Raw genomic sequence first — 21,736 nt, forward strand, 5'->3', positions numbered from 1 at the left:
CCTGTAATCTTCAGATACGAAGTCCGACGCCTTATCCATTAGACCACACGGTCACTGACGATCAACATTTACATGTATACGACTCATCTCGAAACGCTCACACCCCTGAGGATTTGTGTTTTCGTTCTACACAGCCGCTGCCCCTTGCTCTTTCCCACCCATTCGTTACATTCAACCTCTGACGAGACCGATCAAATATAGACTGAGAAACAAGACCACACAATTTGTGCATTCGGAATCGAAGGCAGGCCGTCCCTCGCCGCATTTGCTACGATGGCCATTTGCTACTTCTGCAGAAGCGGCGGCGGCGACGACGACGACGACGACGACGACGACGACGACGAAGATCGCGAGAGGCTCTGAGATATGTGAGAAATACATCTATAAAATGTAATTCAGACTGCCTCGTCCCACCTTATGCTGTACCGCTTTGGCAAATGCTTTATCTGCGCCATTCGCCTTAATCACATCTGAGAGTAAATCTTAAAAAAACGCCTGTCGCTAATTGTTCGTCATCACAGGTACTGTTTGCTATACGGCCACGACGCGCAACTGATTTCCAAAATTCATCTTTCTCCTGTGAGGATGGAACTTACAACCCCTGGTTTATTAGACCAGTGCTCTACCACTGAGCTAAAGAGGCGCGGCCTAGCGGTACTCTTGGGTACTTCGTCCTTACGGTCGTCTGCACCATCAGACTTTAGCTGACAACATTTCATATTACCGGCTAATATTTGCAGCTATGGCGACAAATTACTGCTTGGCTACACATCTGACACGTAACCGATGTGCTCTCCAAACCACAACACTTGCATTTCAGAACATGTCTTTCACACATGTCTACAAAATCACCTTCACCTTCAAATACAGTTTCCTTGCGACTGACAGAGACGTAGGCAAAGTTTAAAGTTGCTATTTCCATTAAATCTCGTTAATCAGAAAAACGGTAATTTACACCTGCAGCGGAACAAAATTCCGTTCCGCCCAGCGTCTGGCCCGAACCCACGACCCTGGGATTAAGAGTCTGACGCTCTACCGACTGAGATAGCCGGCTACCTCGGTGAATACTTGCCGGGTAGCACGTCACACAGTACTCGTTTGGGTTGGGTGGTCCCATACAGAATCTCTCCATGCTGCCTAATGTTTTCCTGACGTCACACTCGTCACGTACTTCACTTTTATGTCATAATCATTTCTGAGAGGCAAAGAAATTGCATGACAACAAGCAGAGCTAGTGGCGTCAAAATTAACACACATACTTTATGTGACTCAAAAGCCGAACGAGTTACTTTCCGACGTTGTTTTAGATGTGCAAGTGCCAGTCAAAACTCGCGGTGTCGGCACTCTGCCGACCATTTCGTTAGTTAACACCGGTCTTGCTGTGTGTGTTTCAAGCTCAAGAGCATCTCCAAGCAAAAAATGGTCAACAGCAACATTCAGACGGTTTCGTACTGCTCAATTGCTACATTAAAACGGTATGTTTCTTTTTCAGAACTGGAAAAACACAAGCGTGACAGCATTCGAACCTGTAATCTTCAGATACGAAGTCCGACGCCTTATCCATTAGACCACACGGTCACTGACGATCAACATTTACATGTATACGACTCATCTCGAAACGCTCACACCCCTGAGGATTTGTGTTTTCGTTCTACACAGCCGCTGCCCCTTGCTCTTTCCCACCCATTCGTTACATTCAACCTCTGACGAGACCGATCAAATATAGACTGAGAAACAAGACCACACAATTTGTGCATTCGGAATCGAAGGCAGGCCGTCCCTCGCCGCATTTGCTACGATGGCCATTTGCTACTTCTGCAGAAGCGGCGGCGGCGGCGACGACGACGACGACGACGACGACGACGACGAAGATCGCGAGAGGCTCTGAGATATGTGAGAAATACATCTATAAAATGTAATTCAGACTGCCTCGTCCCACCTTATGCTGTACCGCTTTGGCAAATGCTTTATCTGCGCCATTCGCCTTAATCACATCTGAGAGTAAATCTTAAAAAAACGCCTGTCGCTAATTGTTCGTCATCACAGGTACTGTTTGCTATACGGCCACGACGCGCAACTGATTTCCAAAATTCATCTTTCTCCTGTGAGGATGGAACTTACAACCCCTGGTTTATTAGACCAGTGCTCTACCACTGAGCTAAAGAGGCGCGGCCTAGCGGTACTCTTGGGTACTTCGTCCTTACGGTCGTCTGCACCATCAGACTTTAGCTGACAACACTTCATATTACCGGCAAATATTTGCAGCTATGGCGACAAATTACTGCTTGGCTACACATCTGACACGTAACCGATGTGCTCTCCAAACCACAACACTTGCATTTCAGAACATGTCTTTCACACATGTCTACAAAATCACCTTCACCTTCAAATACAGTTTCCTTGCGACTGACAGAGACGTAGGCAAAGTTTAAAGTTGCTATTTCCATTAAATCTCGTTAATCAGAAAAACGGTAATTTACACCTGCAGCGGAACAAAATTCCGTTCCGCCCAGCGTCTGGCCCGAACCCACGACCCTGGGATTAAGAGTCTGACGCTCTACCGACTGAGATAGCCGGCTACCTCGGTGAATACTTGCCGGGTAGCACGTCACACAGTACTCGTTTGGGTTGGGTGGTCCCATACAGAATCTCTCCATGCTGCCTAATGTTTTCCTGACGTCACACTCGTCACGTACTTCACTTTTATGTCATAATCATTTCTGAGAGGCAAAGAAATTGCATGACAACAAGCAGAGCTAGTGGCGTCAAAATTAACACACATACTTTATGTGACTCAAAAGCCGAACGAGTTACTTTCCGACGTTGTTTTAGATGTGCAAGTGCCAGTCAAAACTCGCGGTGTCGGCACTCTGCCGACCATTTCGTTAGTTAACACCGGTCTTGCTGTGTGTGTTTCAAGCTCAAGAGCATCTCCAAGCAAAAAATGGTCAACAGCAACATTCAGACGGTTTCGTACTGCTCAATTGCTACATTAAAACGGTATGTTTCTTTTTCAGAACTGGAAAAACACAAGCGTGACAGCATTCGAACCTGTAATCTTCAGATACGAAGTCCGACGCCTTATCCATTAGACCACACGGTCACTGACGATCAACATTTACATGTATACGACTCATCTCGAAACGCTCACACCCCTGAGGATTTGTGTTTTCGTTCTACACAGCCGCTGCCCCTTGCTCTTTCCCACCCATTCGTTACATTCAACCTCTGACGAGACCGATCAAATATAGACTGAGAAACAAGACCACACAATTTGTGCATTCGGAATCGAAGGCAGGCCGTCCCTCGCCGCATTTGCTACGATGGCCATTTGCTACTTCTGCAGAAGCGGCGGCGGCGACGACGACGACGAAGACGACGAAGATCGCGAGAGGCTCTGAGATATGTGAGAAATACATCTATAAAATGTAATTCAGACTGCCTCGTCCCACCTTATGCTGTACCGCTTTGGCAAATGCTTTATCTGCGCCATTCGCCTTAATCACATCTGAGAGTAAATCTTAAAAAAACGCCTGTCGCTAATTGTTCGTCATCACAGGTACTGTTTGCTATACGGCCACGACGCGCAACTGATTTCCAAAATTCATCTTTCTCCTGTGAGGATGGAACTTACAACCCCTGGTTTATTAGACCAGTGCTCTACCACTGAGCTAAAGAGGCGCGGCCTAGCGGTACTCTTGGGTACTTCGTCCTTACGGTCGTCTGCACCATCAGACTTTAGCTGACAACACTTCATATTACCGGCTAATATTTGCAGCTATGGCGACAAATTACTGCTTGGCTACACATCTGACACGTAACCGATGTGCTCTCCAAACCACAACACTTGCATTTCAGAACATGTCTTTCACACATGTCTACAAAATCACCTTCACCTTCAAATACAGTTTCCTTGCGACTGACAGAGACGTAGGCAAAGTTTAAAGTTGCTATTTCCATTAAATCTCGTTAATCAGAAAAACGGTAATTTACACCTGCAGCGGAACAAAATTCCGTTCCGCCCAGCGTCTGGCTCGAACCCACGACCCTGGGATTAAGAGTCTGACGCTCTACCGACTGAGATAGCCAGCTACCTCGGTGAATACTTGCCGGGTAGCACGTCACACAGTACTCGTTTGGGTTGGGTGGTCCCATACAGAATCTCTCCATGCTGCCTAATGTTTTCCTAACGTCACACTCGTCACGTACTTCACTTTTATGTCATAATCATTTCTGAGAGGCAAAGAAATTGCATGACAACAAGCAGAGCTAGTGGCGTCAAAATTAACACACATACTTTATGTGACTCAAAAGCCGAACGAGTTACTTTCCGACGTTGTTTTAGATGTGCAAGTGCCAGTCAAAACTCGCGGTGTCGGCACTCTGCCGACCATTTCGTTAGTTAACACCGGTCTTGCTGTGTGTGTTTCAAGCTCAAGAGCATCTCCAAGCAAAAAATGGTCAACAGCAACATTCAGACGGTTTCGTACTGCTCAATTGCTACATTAAAACGGTATGTTTCTTTTTCAGAACTGGAAAAACACAAGCGTGACAGCATTCGAACCTGTAATCTTCAGATACGAAGTCCGACGCCTTATCCATTAGACCACACGGTCACTGACGATCAACATTTACATGTATACGACTCATCTCGAAACGCTCACACCCTTGAGGATTTGTGTTTTCGTTCTACACAGCCGCTGCCCCTTGCTCTTTCCCACCCATTCGTTACATTCAACCTCTGACGAGACCGATCAAATATAGACTGAGAAACAAGACCACACAATTTGTGCATTCGGAATCGAAGGCAGGCCGTCCCTCGCCGCATTTGCTACGATGGCCATTTGCTACTTCTGCAGAAGCGGCGGCGGCGACGACGACGACGAAGACGACGAAGATCGCGAGAGGCTCTGAGATATGTGAGAAATACATCTATAAAATGTAATTCAGACTGCCTCGTCCCACCTTATGCTGTACCGCTTTGGCAAATGCTTTATCTGCGCCATTCGCCTTAATCACATCTGAGAGTAAATCTTAAAAAAACGCCTGTCGCTAATTGTTCGTCATCACAGGTACTGTTTGCTATACGGCCACGACGCGCAACTGATTTCCAAAATTCATCTTTCTCCTGTGAGGATGGAACTTACAACCCCTGGTTTATTAGACCAGTGCTCTACCACTGAGCTAAAGAGGCGCGGCCTAGCGGTACTCTTGGGTACTTCGTCCTTACGGTCGTCTGCACCATCAGACTTTAGCTGACAACACTTCATATTACCGGCAAATATTTGCAGCTATGGCGACAAATTACTGCTTGGCTACACATCTGACACGTAACCGATGTGCTCTCCAAACCACAACACTTGCATTTCAGAACATGTCTACAAAATCACCTTCACCTTCAAATACAGTTTCCTTGCGACTGACAGAGACGTAGGCAAAGTTTAAAGTTGCTATTTCCATTAAATCTCGTTAATCAGAAAAACGGTAATTTACACCTGCAGCGGAACAAAATTCCGTTCCGCCCAGCGTCTGGCTCGAACACACGACCCTGGGATTAAGAGTCTGACGCTCTACCGACTGAGATAGCCAGCTACCTCGGTGAATACTTGCCGGGTAGCACGTCACACAGTACTCGTTTGGGTTGGGTGGTCCCATACAGAATCTCTCCATGCTGCCTAATGTTTTCCTAACGTCACACTCGTCACGTACTTCACTTTTATGTCATAATCATTTCTGAGAGGCAAAGAAATTGCATGACAACAAGCAGAGCTAGTGGCGTCAAAATTAACACACATACTTTATGTGACTCAAAAGCCGAACGAGTTACTTTCCGACGTTGTTTTAGATGTGCAAGTGCCAGTCAAAACTCGCGGTGTCGGCACTCTGCCGACCATTTCGTTAGTTAACACCGGTCTTGCTGTGTGTGTTTCAAGCTCAAGAGCATCTCCAAGCAAAAAATGGTCAACAGCAACATTCAGACGGTTTCGTACTGCTCAATTGCTACATTAAAACGGTATGTTTCTTTTTCAGAACTGGAAAAACACAAGCGTGACAGCATTCGAACCTGTAATCTTCAGATACGAAGTCCGACGCCTTATCCATTAGACCACACGGTCACTGACGATCAACATTTACATGTATACGACTCATCTCGAAACGCTCACACCCCTGAGGATTTGTGTTTTCGTTCTACACAGCCGCTGCCCCTTGCTCTTTCCCACCCATTCGTTACATTCAACCTCTGACGAGACCGATCAAATATAGACTGAGAAACAAGACCACACAATTTGTGCATTCGGAATCGAAGGCAGGCCGTCCCTCGCCGCATTTGCTACGATGGCCATTTGCTACTTCTGCAGAAGCGGCGGCGGCGACGACGACGACGACGACGACGAAGATCGCGAGAGGCTCTGAGATATGTGAGAAATACATCTATAAAATGTAATTCAGACTGCCTCGTCCCACCTTATGCTGTACCGCTTTGGCAAATGCTTTATCTGCGCCATTCGCCTTAATCACATCTGAGAGTAAATCTTAAAAAAACGCCTGTCGCTAATTGTTCGTCATCACAGGTACTGTTTGCTATACGGCCACGACGCGCAACTGATTTCCAAAATTCATCTTTCTCCTGTGAGGATGGAACTTACAACCCCTGGTTTATTAGACCAGTGCTCTACCACTGAGCTAAAGAGGCGCGGCCTAGCGGTACTCTTGGGTACTTCGTCCTTACGGTCGTCTGCACCATCAGACTTTAGCTGACAACACTTCATATTACCGGCTAATATTTGCAGCTATGGCGACAAATTACTGCTTGGCTACACATCTGACACGTAACCGATGTGCTCTCCAAACCACAACACTTGCATTTCAGAACATGTCTTTCACACATGTCTACAAAATCACCTTCACCTTCAAATACAGTTTCCTTGCGACTGACAGAGACGTAGGCAAAGTTTAAAGTTGCTATTTCCATTAAATCTCGTTAATCAGAAAAACGGTAATTTACACCTGCAGCGGAACAAAATTCCGTTCCGCCCAGCGTCTGGCCCGAACCCACGACCCTGGGATTAAGAGTCTGACGCTCTACCGACTGAGATAGCCGGCTACCTCGGTGAATACTTGCCGGGTAGCACGTCACACAGTACTCGTTTGGGTTGGGTGGTCCCATACAGAATCTCTCCATGCTGCCTAATGTTTTCCTGACGTCACACTCGTCACGTACTTCACTTTTATGTCATAATCATTTCTGAGAGGCAAAGAAATTGCATGACAACAAGCAGAGCTAGTGGCGTCAAAATTAACACACATACTTTATGTGACTCAAAAGCCGAACGAGTTACTTTCCGACGTTGTTTTAGATGTGCAAGTGCCAGTCAAAACTCGCGGTGTCGGCACTCTGCCGACCATTTCGTTAGTTAACACCGGTCTTGCTGTGTGTGTTTCAAGCTCAAGAGCATCTCCAAGCAAAAAATGGTCAACAGCAACATTCAGACGGTTTCGTACTGCTCAATTGCTACATTAAAACGGTATGTTTCTTTTTCAGAACTGGAAAAACACAAGCGTGACAGCATTCGAACCTGTAATCTTCAGATACGAAGTCCGACGCCTTATCCATTAGACCACACGGTCACTGACGATCAACATTTACATGTATACGACTCATCTCGAAACGCTCACACCCCTGAGGATTTGTGTTTTCGTTCTACACAGCCGCTGCCCCTTGCTCTTTCCCACCCATTCGTTACATTCAACCTCTGACGAGACCGATCAAATATAGACTGAGAAACAAGACCACACAATTTGTGCATTCGGAATCGAAGGCAGGCCGTCCCTCGCCGCATTTGCTACGATGGCCATTTGCTACTTCTGCAGAAGCGGCGGCGGCGACGACGACGACGAAGACGACGAAGATCGCGAGAGGCTCTGAGATATGTGAGAAATACATCTATAAAATGTAATTCAGACTGCCTCGTCCCACCTTATGCTGTACCGCTTTGGCAAATGCTTTATCTGCGCCATTCGCCTTAATCACATCTGAGAGTAAATCTTAAAAAAACGCCTGTCGCTAATTGTTCGTCATCACAGGTACTGTTTGCTATACGGCCACGACGCGCAACTGATTTCCAAAATTCATCTTTCTCCTGTGAGGATGGAACTTACAACCCCTGGTTTATTAGACCAGTGCTCTACCACTGAGCTAAAGAGGCGCGGCCTAGCGGTACTCTTGGGTACTTCGTCCTTACGGTCGTCTGCACCATCAGACTTTAGCTGACAACACTTCATATTACCGGCAAATATTTGCAGCTATGGCGACAAATTACTGCTTGGCTACACATCTGACACGTAACCGATGTGCTCTCCAAACCACAACACTTGCATTTCAGAACATGTCTTTCACACATGTCTACAAAATCACCTTCACCTTCAAATACAGTTTCCTTGCGACTGACAGAGACGTAGGCAAAGTTTAAAGTTGCTATTTCCATTAAATCTCGTTAATCAGAAAAACGGTAATTTACACCTGCAGCGGAACAAAATTCCGTTCCGCCCAGCGTCTGGCTCGAACACACGACCCTGGGATTAAGAGTCTGACGCTCTACCGACTGAGATAGCCAGCTACCTCGGTGAATACTTGCCGGGTAGCACGTCACACAGTACTCGTTTGGGTTGGGTGGTCCCATACAGAATCTCTCCATGCTGCCTAATGTTTTCCTAACGTCACACTCGTCACGTACTTCACTTTTATGTCATAATCATTTCTGAGAGGCAAAGAAATTGCATGACAACAAGCAGAGCTAGTGGCGTCAAAATTAACACACATACTTTATGTGACTCAAAAGCCGAACGAGTTACTTTCCGACGTTGTTTTAGATGTGCAAGTGCCAGTCAAAACTCGCGGTGTCGGCACTCTGCCGACCATTTCGTTAGTTAACACCGGTCTTGCTGTGTGTGTTTCAAGCTCAAGAGCATCTCCAAGCAAAAAATGGTCAACAGCAACATTCAGACGGTTTCGTACTGCTCAATTGCTACATTAAAACGGTATGTTTCTTTTTCAGAACTGGAAAAACACAAGCGTGACAGCATTCGAACCTGTAATCTTCAGATACGAAGTCCGACGCCTTATCCATTAGACCACACGGTCACTGACGATCAACATTTACATGTATACGACTCATCTCGAAACGCTCACACCCCTGAGGATTTGTGTTTTCGTTCTACACAGCCGCTGCCCCTTGCTCTTTCCCACCCATTCGTTACATTCAACCTCTGACGAGACCGATCAAATATAGACTGAGAAACAAGACCACACAATTTTTGCATTCGGAATCGAAGGCAGGCCGTCCCTCGCCGCATTTGCTACGATGGCCATTTGCTACTTCTGCAGAAGCGGCGGCGGCGACGACGACGACGACGACGACGACGACGAAGATCGCGAGAGGCTCTGAGATATGTGAGAAATACATCTATAAAATGTAATTCAGACTGCCTCGTCCCACCTTATGCTGTACCGCTTTGGCAAATGCTTTATCTGCGCCATTCGCCTTAATCACATCTGAGAGTAAATCTTAAAAAAACGCCTGTCGCTAATTGTTCGTCATCACAGGTACTGTTTGCTATACGGCCACGACGCGCAACTGATTTCCAAAATTCATCTTTCTCCTGTGAGGATGGAACTTACAACCCCTGGTTTTTTAGACCAGTGCTCTACCACTGAGCTAAAGAGGCGCGGTCTAGCGGTACTCTTGGGTACTTCGTCCTTACGGTCGTCTGCACCATCAGACTTTAGCTGACAACACTTCATATTACCGGCTAATATTTGCAGCTATGGCGACAAATTACTGCTTGGCTACACATCTGACACGTAACCGATGTGCTCTCCAAACCACAACACTTGCATTTCAGAACATGTCTTTCACACATGTCTACAAAATCACCTTCACCTTCAAATACAGTTTCCTTGCGACTGACAGAGACGTAGGCAAAGTTTAAAGTTGCTATTTCCATTAAATCTCGTTAATCAGAAAAACGGTAATTTACACCTGCAGCGGAACAAAATTCCGTTCCGCCCAGCGTCTGGCTCGAACCCACGACCCTGGGATTAAGAGTCTGACGCTCTACCGACTGAGATAGCCGGCTACCTCGGTGAATACTTGCCGGGTAGCACGTCTCACAGTACTCGTTTGGGTTGGGTGGTCCCATACAGAATCTCTCCATGCTGCCTAATGTTTTCCTAACGTCACACTCGTCACGTACTTCACTTTTATGTCATAATCATTTCTGAGAGGCAAAGAAATTGCATGACAACAAGCAGAGCTAGTGGCGTCAAAATTAACACACATACTTTATGTGACTCAAAAGCCGAACGAGTTACATTCCGACGTTGTTTTAGATGTGTAAGTGCCAGTCAAAACTCGCGGTGTCGGCACTCTGCCGACCATTTCGTTAGTTAACACCGGTCTTGCTGTGTGTGTTTCAAGCTCAAGAGCATCTCCAAGCAAAAAATGGTCAACAGCAACATTCAGACGGTTTCGTACTGCTCAATTGCTACATTAAAACGGTATGTTTCTTTTTCAGAACTGGAAAAACACAAGCGTGACAGCATTCGAACCTGTAATCTTCAGATACGAAGTCCGACGCCTTATCCATTAGACCACACGGTCACTGACGATCAACATTTACATGTATACGACTCATCTCGAAACGCTCACACCCCTGAGGATTTGTGTTTTCGTTCTACACAGCCGCTGCCCCTTGCTCTTTCCCACCCATTCGTTACATTCAACCTCTGACGAGACCGATCAAATATAGACTGAGAAACAAGACCACACAATTTTTGCATTCGGAATCGAAGGCAGGCCGTCCCTCGCCGCATTTGCTACGATGGCCATTTGCTACTTCTGCAGAAGCGGCGGCGACGACGACGACGACGACGACGACGACGACGACGACGACGAAGATCGCGAGAGGCTCTGAGATATGTGAGAAATACATCTATAAAATGTAATTCAGACTGCCTCGTCCCACCTTATGCTGTACCGCTTTGGCAAATGCTTTATCTGCGCCATTCGCCTTAATCACATCTGAGAGTAAATCTTAAAAAAACGCCTGTCGCTAATTGTTCGTCATCACAGGTACTGTTTGCTATACGGCCACGACGCGCAACTGATTTCCAAAATTCATCTTTCTCCTGTGAGGATGGAACTTACAACCCCTGGTTTTTTAGACCAGTGCTCTACCACTGAGCTAAAGAGGCGCGGTCTAGCGGTACTCTTGGGTACTTCGTCCTTACGGTCGTCTGCACCATCAGACTTTAGCTGACAACACTTCATATTACCGGCTAATATTTGCAGCTATGGCGACAAATTACTGCTTGGCTACACATCTGACACGTAACCGATGTGCTCTCCAAACCACAACACTTGCATTTCAGAACATGTCTTTCACACATGTCTACAAAATCACCTTCACCTTCAAATACAGTTTCCTTGCGACTGACAGAGACGTAGGCAAAGTTTAAAGTTGCTATTTCCATTAAATCTCGTTAATCAGAAAAACGGTAATTTACACCTGCAGCGGAACAAAATTCCGTTCCGCCCAGCGTCTGGCTCGAACCCACGACCCTGGGATTAAGAGTCTGACGCTCTACCGACTGAGATAGCCAGCTACCTCGGTGAATACTTGCCGGGTAGCACGTCACACAGTACTCGTTTGGGTTGGGTGGTCCCATACAGAATCTCTCCATGCTGCCTAATGTTTTCCTAACGTCACACTCGTCACGTACTTCACTTTTATGTCATAATCATTTCTGAGAGGCAAAGAAATTGCATGACAACAAGCAGAGCTAGTGGCGTCAAAATTAACACACATACTTTATGTGACTCAAAAGCCGAACGAGTTACTTTCCGACGTTGTTTTAGATGTGCAAGTGCCAGTCAAAACTCGCGGTGTCGGCACTCTGCCGACCATTTCGTTAGTTAACACCGGTCTTGCTGTGTGTGTTTCAAGCTCAAGAGCATCTCCAAGCAAAAAATGGTCAACAGCAACATTCAGACGGTTTCGTACTGCTCAATTGCTACATTAAAACGGTATGTTTCTTTTTCAGAACTGGAAAAACACAAGCGTGACAGCATTCGAACCTGTAATCTTCAGATACGAAGTCCGACGCCTTATCCATTAGACCACACGGTCACTGACGATCAACATTTACATGTATACGACTCATCTCGAAACGCTCACACCCTTGAGGATTTGTGTTTTCGTTCTACACAGCCGCTGCCCCTTGCTGTTTCCCACCCATTCGTTACATTCAACCTCTGACGAGACCGATCAAATATAGACTGAGAAACAAGACCACACAATTTGTGCATTCGGAATCGAAGGCAGGCCGTCCCTCGCCGCATTTGCTACGATGGCCATTTGCTACTTCTGCAGAAGCGGCGGCGGCGGCGGCGACGACGACGACGACGACGACGACGACGACGACGAAGATCGCGAGAGGCTCTGAGATATGTGAGAAATACATCTATAAAATGTAATTCAGACTGCCTCGTCCCACCTTATGCTGTACCGCTTTGGCAAATGCTTTATCTGCGCCATTCGCCTTAATCACATCTGAGAGTAAATCTTAAAAAAACGCCTGTCGCTAATTGTTCGTCATCACAGGTACTGTTTGCTATACGGCCACGACGCGCAACTGATTTCCAAAATTCATCTTTCTCCTGTGAGGATGGAACTTACAACCCCTGGTTTATTAGACCAGTGCTCTACCACTGAGCTAAAGAGGCGCGGCCTAGCGGTACTCTTGGGTACTTCGTCCTTACGGTCGTCTGCACCATCAGACTTTAGCTGACAACACTTCATATTACCGGCTAATATTTGCAGCTATGGCGACAAATTACTGCTTGGCTACACATCTGACACGTAACCGATGTGCTCTCCAAACCACAACACTTGCATTTCAGAACATGTCTTTCACACATGTCTACAAAATCACCTTCACCTTCAAATACAGTTTCCTTGCGACTGACAGAGACGTAGGCAAAGTTTAAAGTTGCTATTTCCATTAAATCTCGTTAATCAGAAAAACGGTAATTTACACCTGCAGCGGAACAAAATTCCGTTCCGCCCAGCGTCTGGCCCGAACCCACGACCCTGGGATTAAGAGTCTGACGCTCTACCGACTGAGATAGCCGGCTACCTCGGTGAATACTTGCCGGGTAGCACGTCACACAGTACTCGTTTGGGTTGGGTGGTCCCATACAGAATCTCTCCATGCTGCCTAATGTTTTCCTGACGTCACACTCGTCACGTACTTCACTTTTATGTCATAATCATTTCTGAGAGGCAAAGAAATTGCATGACAACAAGCAGAGCTAGTGGCGTCAAAATTAACACACATACTTTATGTGACTCAAAAGCCGAACGAGTTACTTTCCGACGTTGTTTTAGATGTGCAAGTGCCAGTCAAAACTCGCGGTGTCGGCACTCTGCCGACCATTTCGTTAGTTAACACCGGTCTTGCTGTGTGTGTTTCAAGCTCAAGAGCATCTCCAAGCAAAAAATGGTCAACAGCAACATTCAGACGGTTTCGTACTGCTCAATTGCTACATTAAAACGGTATGTTTCTTTTTCAGAACTGGAAAAACACAAGCGTGACAGCATTCGAACCTGTAATCTTCAGATACGAAGTCCGACGCCTTATCCATTAGACCACACGGTCACTGACGATCAACATTTACATGTATACGACTCATCTCGAAACGCTCACACCCCTGAGGATTTGTGTTTTCGTTCTACACAGCCGCTGCCCCTTGCTCTTTCCCACCCATTCGTTACATTCAACCTCTGACGAGACCGATCAAATATAGACTGAGAAACAAGACCACACAATTTTTGCATTCGGAATCGAAGGCAGGCCGTCCCTCGCCGCATTTGCTACGATGGCCATTTGCTACTTCTGCAGAAGCGGCGGCGGCGACGACGACGACGACGACGACGACGACGAAGATCGCGAGAGGCTCTGAGATATGTGAGAAATACATCTATAAAATGTAATTCAGACTGCCTCGTCCCACCTTATGCTGTACCGCTTTGGCAAATGCTTTATCTGCGCCATTCGCCTTAATCACATCTGAGAGTAAATCTTAAAAAAACGCCTGTCGCTAATTGTTCGTCATCACAGGTACTGTTTGCTATACGGCCACGACGCGCAACTGATTTCCAAAATTCATCTTTCTCCTGTGAGGATGGAACTTACAACCCCTGGTTTATTAGACCAGTGCTCTACCACTGAGCTAAAGAGGCGCGGCCTAGCGGTACTCTTGGGTACTTCGTCCTTACGGTCGTCTGCACCATCAGACTTTAGCTGACAACACTTCATATTACCGGCTAATATTTGCAGCTATGGCGACAAATTACTGCTTGGCTACACATCTGACACGTAACCGATGTGCTCTCCAAACCACAACACTTGCATTTCAGAACATGTCTTTCACACATGTCTACAAAATCACCTTCACCTTCAAATACAGTTTCCTTGCGACTGACAGAGACGTAGGCAAAGTTTAAAGTTGCTATTTCCATTAAATCTCGTTAATCAGAAAAACGGTAATTTACACCTGCAGCGGAACAAAATTCCGTTCCGCCCAGCGTCTGGCTCGAACACACGACCCTGGGATTAAGAGTCTGACGCTCTACCGACTGAGATAGCCAGCTACCTCGGTGAATACTTGCCGGGTAGCACGTCACACAGTACTCGTTTGGGTTGGGTGGTCCCATACAGAATCTCTCCATGCTGCCTAATGTTTTCCTAACGTCACACTCGTCACGTACTTCACTTTTATGTCATAATCATTTCTGAGAGGCAAAGAAATTGCATGACAACAAGCAGAGCTAGTGGCGTCAAAATTAACACACATACTTTATGTGACTCAAAAGCCGAACGAGTTACTTTCCGACGTTGTTTTAGATGTGCAAGTGCCAGTCAAAACTCGCGGTGTCGGCACTCTGCCGACCATTTCGTTAGTTAACACCGGTCTTGCTGTGTGTGTTTCAAGCTCAAGAGCATCTCCAAGCAAAAAATGGTCAACAGCAACATTCAGACGGTTTCGTACTGCTCAATTGCTACATTAAAACGGTATGTTTCTTTTTCAGAACTGGAAAAACACAAGCGTGACAGCATTCGAACCTGTAATCTTCAGATACGAAGTCCGACGCCTTATCCATTAGACCACACGGTCACTGACGATCAACATTTACATGTATACGACTCATCTCGAAACGCTCACACCCCTGAGGATTTGTGTTTTCGTTCTACACAGCCGCTGCCCCTTGCTCTTTCCCACCCATTCGTTACATTCAACCTCTGACGAGACCGATCAAATATAGACTGAGAAACAAGACCACACAATTTGTGCATTCGGAATCGAAGGCAGGCCGTCCCTCGCCGCATTTGCTACGATGGCCATTTGCTACTTCTGCAGAAGCGGCGGCGGCGACGACGACGACGACGACGACGACGACGACGACGACGACGACGAAGATCGCGAGAGGCTCTGAGATATGTGAGAAATACATCTATAAAATGTAATTCAGACTGCCTCGTCCCACCTTATGCTGTACCGCTTTGGCAAATGCTTTATCTGCGCCATTCGCCTTAATCACATCTGAGAGTAAATCTTAAAAAAACGCCTGTCGCTAATTGTTCGTCATCACAGGTACTGTTTGCTATACGGCCACGACGCGCAACTGATTTCCAAAATTCATCTTTCTCCTGTGAGGATGGAACTTACAACCCCTGGTTTATTAGACCAGTGCTCTACCACTGAGCTAAAGAGGCGCGGCCTAGCGGTACTCTTGGGTACTTCGTCCTTACGGTCGTCTGCACCATCAGACTTTAGCTGACAACACTTCATATTACCGGCTAATATTTGCAGCTATGGCGACAAATTACTGCTTGGCTACACATCTGACACGTAACCGATGTGCTCTCCAAACCACAACACTTGCATTTCAGAACATGTCTTTCACACATGTCTACAAAATCACCTTCACCTTCAAATACAGTTTCCTTGCGACTGACAGAGACGTAGGCAAAGTTTAAAGTTGCTATTTCCATTAAATCTCGTTAATCAGAAAAACGGTAATTTACACCTGCAGCGGAACAAAATTCCGTTCCGCCCAGCGTCTGGCTCGAACCCACGACCCTGGGATTAAGAGTCTGACGCTCTACCGACTGAGATAGCCGGCTACCTCGGTGAATACTTGCCGGGTAGCACGTCTCACAGTACTCGTTTGGGTTGGGTGGTCCCATACAGAATCTCTCCATGCTGCCTAATGTTTTCCTAACGTCACACTCGTCACGTACTTCACTTTTATGTCATAATCATTTCTGAGAGGCAAAGAAATTGCATGACAACAAGCAGAGCTAGTGGCGTCAAAATTAACACACATACTTTATGTGACTCAAAAGCCGAACGAGTTACATTCCGACGTTGTTTTAGATGTGCAAGTGCCAGTCAAAACTCGCGGTGTCGGCACTCTGCCGACCATTTCGTTAGTTAACACCGGTCTTGCTGTGTGTGTTTCAAGCTCAAGAGCATCTCCAAGCAAAAAATGGTCAACAGCAACATTCAGACGGTTTCGTACTGCTCAATTGCTACATTAAAACGGTATGTTTCTTTTTCAGAACTGGAAAAACACAAGCGTGACAGCATTCGAACCTGTAATCTTCAGATACGAAGTCCGACGCCTTATCCATTAGACCACACGGTCACTGACGATCAACATTTACATGTATACGACTCATCTCGAAACGCTCACACCCCTGAGGATTTGTGTTTTCGTTCTACACAGCCGCTGCCCCTTGCTCTTTCCCACCCATTCGTTACATTCAACCTCTGACGAGACCGATCAAATATAGACTGAGAAACAAGACCACACAATTTGTGCATTCGGAATCGAAGGCAGGCCGTCCCTCGCCGCATTTGCTACGATGGCCATTTGCTACTTCTGCAGAAGCGGCGGCGGCGACGACGACGACGAAGACGACGAAGATCGCGAGAGGCTCTGAGATATGTGAGAAATACATCTATAAAATGTAATTCAGACTGCCTCGTCCCACCTTATGCTGTACCGCTTTGGCAAATGCTTTATCTGCGCCATTCGCCTTAATCACATCTGAGAGTAAATCTTAAAAAAACGCCTGTCGCTAATTGTTCGTCATCACAGGTACTGTTTGCTATACGGCCACGACGCGCAACTGATTTCCAAAATTCATCTTTCTCCTGTGAGGATGGAACTTACAACCCCTGGTTTATTAGACCAGTGCTCTACCACTGAGCTAAAGAGGCGCGGCCTAGCGGTACTCTTGGGTACTTCGTCCTTACGGTCGTCTGCACCATCAGACTTTAGCTGACAACACTTCATATTACCGGCTAATATTTGCAGCTATGGCGACAAATTACTGCTTGGCTACACATCTGACACGTAACCGATGTGCTCTCCAAACCACAACACTTGCATTTCAGAACATGTCTTTCACACATGTCTACAAAATCACCTTCACCTTCAAATACAGTTTCCTTGCGACTGACAGAGACGTAGGCAAAGTTTAAAGTTGCTATTTCCATTAAATCTCGTTAATCAGAAAAACGGTAATTTACACCTGCAGCGGAACAAAATTCCGTTCCGCCCAGCGTCTGGCTCGAACACACGACCCTGGGATTAAGAGTCTGACGCTCTACCGACTGAGATAGCCAGCTACCTCGGTGAATACCTGCCGGGTAGCACGTCACACAGTACTCGTTTGGGTTGGGTGGTCCCATACAGAATCTCTCCATGCTGCCTAATGTTTTCCTAACGTCACACTCGTCACGTACTTCACTTTTATGTCATAATCATTTCTGAGAGGCAAAGAAATTGCATGACAACAAGCAGAGCTAGTGGCGTCAAAATTAACACACATACTTTATGTGACTCAAAAGCCGAACGAGTTACTTTCCGACGTTGTTTTAGATGTGCAAGTGCCAGTCAAAACTCGCGGTGTCGGCACTCTGCCGACCATTTCGTTAGTTAACACCGGTCTTGCTGTGTGTGTTTCAAGCTCAAGAGCATCTCCAAGCAAAAAATGGTCAACAGCAACATTCAGACGGTTTCGTACTGCTCAATTGCTACATTAAAACGGTATGTTTCTTTTTCAGAACTGGAAAAACACAAGCGTGACAGCATTCGAACCTGTAATCTTCAGATACGAAGTCCGACGCCTTATCCATTAGACCACACGGTCACTGACGATGAACATTTACATGTATACGACTCATCTCGAAACGCTCACACCCCTGAGGATTTGTGTTTTCGTTCTACACAGCCGCTGCCCCTTGCTCTTTCCCACCCATTCGTTACATTCAACCTCTGACGAGACCGATCAAATATAGACTGAGAAACAAGACCACACAATTTGTGCATTCGGAATCGAAGGCAGGCCGTCCCTCGCCGCATTTGCTACGATGGCCATTTGCTACTTCTGCAGAAGCGGCGGCGGCGACGACGACGACGACGACGACGACGACGACGACGACGAAGATCGCGAGAGGCTCTGAGATATGTGAGAAATACATCTATAAAATGTAATTCAGACTGCCTCGTCCCACCTTATGCTGTACCGCTTTGGCAAATGCTTTATCTGCGCCATTCGCCTTAATCACATCTGAGAGTAAATCTTAAAAAAACGCCTGTCGCTAATTGTTCGTCATCACAGGTACTGTTTGCTATACGGCCACGACGCGCAACTGATTTCCAAAATTCATCTTTCTCCTGTGAGGATGGAACTTACAACCCCTGGTTTATTAGACCAGTGCTCTACCACTGAGCTAAAGAGGCGCGGCCTAGCGGTACTCTTGGGTACTTCGTCCTTACGGTCGTCTGCACCATCAGACTTTAGCTGACAACACTTCATATTACCGGCTAATATTTGCAGCTATGGCGACAAATTACTGCTTGGCTACACATCTGACACGTAACCGATGTGCTCTCCAAACCACAACACTTGCATTTCTGAACATGTCTTTCACACATGTCTACAAAATCACCTTCACCTTCAAATACAGTTTCCTTGCGACTGACAGAGACGTAGGCAAAGTTTAAAGTTGCTATTTCCATTAAATCTCGTTAATCAGAAAAACGGTAATTTACACCTGCAGCGGAACAAAATTCCGTTCCGCCCAGCGTCTGGCTCGAACACACGACCCTGGGATTAAGAGTCTGACGCTCTACCGACTGAGATAGCCAGCTACCTCGGTGAATACTTGCCGGGTAGCACGTCACACAGTACTCGTTTGGGTTGGGTGGTCCCATACAGAATCTCTCCATGCTGCCTAATGTTTTCCTAACGTCACACTCGTCACGTACTTCACTTTTATGTCATAATCATTTCTGAGAGGCAAAGAAATTGCATGACAACAAGCAGAGCTAGTGGCGTCAAAATTAACACACATACTTTATGTGACTCAAAAGCCGAACGAGTTACTTTCCGACGTTGTTTTAGATGTGCAAGTGCCAGTCAAAACTCGCGGTGTCGGCACTCTGCCGACCATTTCGTTAGTTAACACCGGTCTTGCTGTGTGTGTTTCAAGCTCAAGAGCATCTCCAAGCAAAAAATGGTCAACAGCAACATTCAGACGGTTTCGTACTGCTCAATTGCTACATTAAAACGGTATGTTTCTTTTTCAGAACTGGAAAAACACAAGCGTGACAGCATTCGAACCTGTAATCTTCAGATACGAAGTCCGACGCCTTATCCATTAGACCACACGGTCACTGACGATCAACATTTACATGTATACGACTCATCTCGAAACGCTCACACCCCTGAGGATTTGTGTTTTCGTTCTACACAGCCGCTGCCCCTTGCTCTTTCCCACCCATTCGTTACATTCAACCTCTGACGAGACCGATCAAATATAGACTGAGAAACAAGACCACACAATTTTTGCATTCGGAATCGAAGGCAGGCCGTCCCTCGCCGCATTTGCTACGATGGCCATTTGCTACTTCTGCAGAAGCGGCGGCGACGACGACGACGACGACGACGACGACGACGACGACGAAGATCGCGAGAGGCTCTGAGATATGTGAGAAATACATCTATAAAATGTAATTCAGACTGCCTCGTCCCACCTTATGCTGTACCGCTTTGGCAAATGCTTTATCTGCGCCATTCGCCTTAATCACATCTGAGAGTAAATCTTAAAAAAACGCCTGTCGCTAATTGTTCGTCATCACAGGTACTGTTTGCTATACGGCCACGACGCGCAACTGATTTCCAAAATTCATCTTTCTCCTGTGAGGATGGAACTTACAACCCCTGGTTTTTTAGACCAGTGCTCTACCACTGAGCTAAAGAGGCGCGGCCTAGCGGTACTCTTGGGTACTTCGTCCTTACGGTCGTCTGCACCATCAGACTTTAGCTGACAACACTTCATATTACCGGCTAATATTTGCAGCTATGGCGACAAATTACTGCTTGGCTACACATCTGACACGTAACCGATGTGCTCTCCAAACCACAACACTTGCATTTCAGAACATGTCTTTCACACATGTCTACAAAATCACCTTCACCTTCAAATACAGTTTCCTTGCGACTGACAGAGACGTAGGCAAAGTTTAAAGTTGCTATTTCCATTAAATCTCGTTAATCAGAAAAACGGTAATTTACACCTGCAGCGGAACAAAATTCCGTTCCGCCCAGCGTCTGGCCCGAACCCACGACCCTGGGATTAAGAGTCTGACGCTCTACCGACTGAGATAGCCGGCTACCTCGGTGAATACTTGCCGGGTAGCACGTCACACAGTACTCGTTTGGGTTGGGTGGTCCCATACAGAATCTCTCCATGCTGCCTAATGTTTTCCTGACGTCACACTCGTCACGTACTTCACTTTTATGTCATAATCATTTCTGAGAGGCAAAGAAATTGCATGACAACAAGCAGAGCTAGTGGCGTCAAAATTAACACACATACTTTATGTGACTCAAAAGCCGAACGAGTTACTTTCCGACGTTGTTTTAGATGTGCAAGTGCCAGTCAAAACTCGCGGTGTCGGCACTCTGCCGACCATTTCGTTAGTTAACACCGGTCTTGCTGTGTGTGTTTCAAGCTCAAGAGCATCTCCAAGCAAAAAATGGTCAACAGCAACATTCAGACGGTTTCGTACTGCTCAATTGCTACATTAAAACGGTATGTTTCTTTTTCAGAACTGGAAAAACACAAGCGTGACAGCATTCGAACCTGTAATCTTCAGATACGAAGTCCGACGCCTTATCCATTAGACCACACGGTCACTGACGATCAACATTTACATGTATACGACTCATCTCGAAACGCTCACACCCCTGAGGATTTGTGTTTTCGTTCTACACAGCCGCTGCCCCTTGCTCTTTCCCACCCATTCGTTACATTCAACCTCTGACGAGACCGATCAAATATAGACTGAGAAACAAGACCACACAATTTTTGCATTCGGAATCGAAGGCAGGCCGTCCCTCGCCGCATTTGCTACGATGGCCATTTGCTACTTCTGCAGAAGCGGCGGCGACGACGACGACGACGACGACGACGACGACGACGACGACGACGAAGATCGCGAGAGGCTCTGAGATATGTGAGAAATACATCTATAAAATGTAATTCAGACTGCCTCGTCCCACCTTATGCTGTACCGCTTTGGCAAATGCTTT

This window comes from Schistocerca gregaria, chromosome 3 (assembly GCF_023897955.1).
Source record: "Schistocerca gregaria isolate iqSchGreg1 chromosome 3, iqSchGreg1.2, whole genome shotgun sequence".
Classification (NCBI taxonomy): domain Eukaryota; kingdom Metazoa; phylum Arthropoda; class Insecta; order Orthoptera; family Acrididae; genus Schistocerca; species Schistocerca gregaria.